This window comes from Tupaia chinensis, unplaced genomic scaffold, assembly GCF_000334495.1.
Source record: "Tupaia chinensis unplaced genomic scaffold, TupChi_1.0 Scaffold143602_1, whole genome shotgun sequence".
Taxonomy (NCBI): Eukaryota; Metazoa; Chordata; class Mammalia; order Scandentia; family Tupaiidae; genus Tupaia; species Tupaia belangeri.
The window spans coordinates 2,478,339-2,478,954 of NW_006203448.1; positions in this window are offsets into that span (position 1 = coordinate 2,478,339).

Here is a 616-nt window from a genome sequence, read left to right on the forward strand (position 1 = left end):
GGTGTCCTCCTCCTCTTTGTGGCTCTCCTGCATGTTAGTGCTCAATTTCCTGACTCCAGCCCTCACAGTCTCAGCCGCGCATCTGTCATTCCCTCACTCCTGTTTCTGCAGCTCCCTGGAGGAGGGCTGGGCTGGGCTCAGCTGGGCTGTGCTGCTCCCGGTCGGTCCCAGTGCCAGGGCTGGGAGCAGCACACAGTGGCTGCTCAGAAAGCATCGGACTTAGCTGGAAACCTTTTATGGCTCACCCAGGGTCCCTCTTCCCCTCTCTGCAGATGTGTTTAAATCTTGTTAAAATGGAAGTTCTTTCTCAGGACCACAGCTAGCTGGACCAGGGCGTCAGCATCTGATGGAAGGGCACCCATGTGCAGCTCTGTAGACCATCCAGAGTGTCCGTGGTGAGTGCTCGCAGTCAGGCCAGTCCTCACCGAATGAGGGCCCGGTGGACCCTGGGTAATCTTTGGGCCATGGAGTTAGAGACAGAAGGATGTGCAGAAAGCTCCTCTGGGGGGAGGCAGAAGCTAGAAGACCCTCAAAGAGGGGGTGAGCAGCAGCCAAGAGGCATGGGGTGGGGAGAGGAGGTCCGGAAATGCCGCCACAGGAGAAGAGCTCCAGGGAG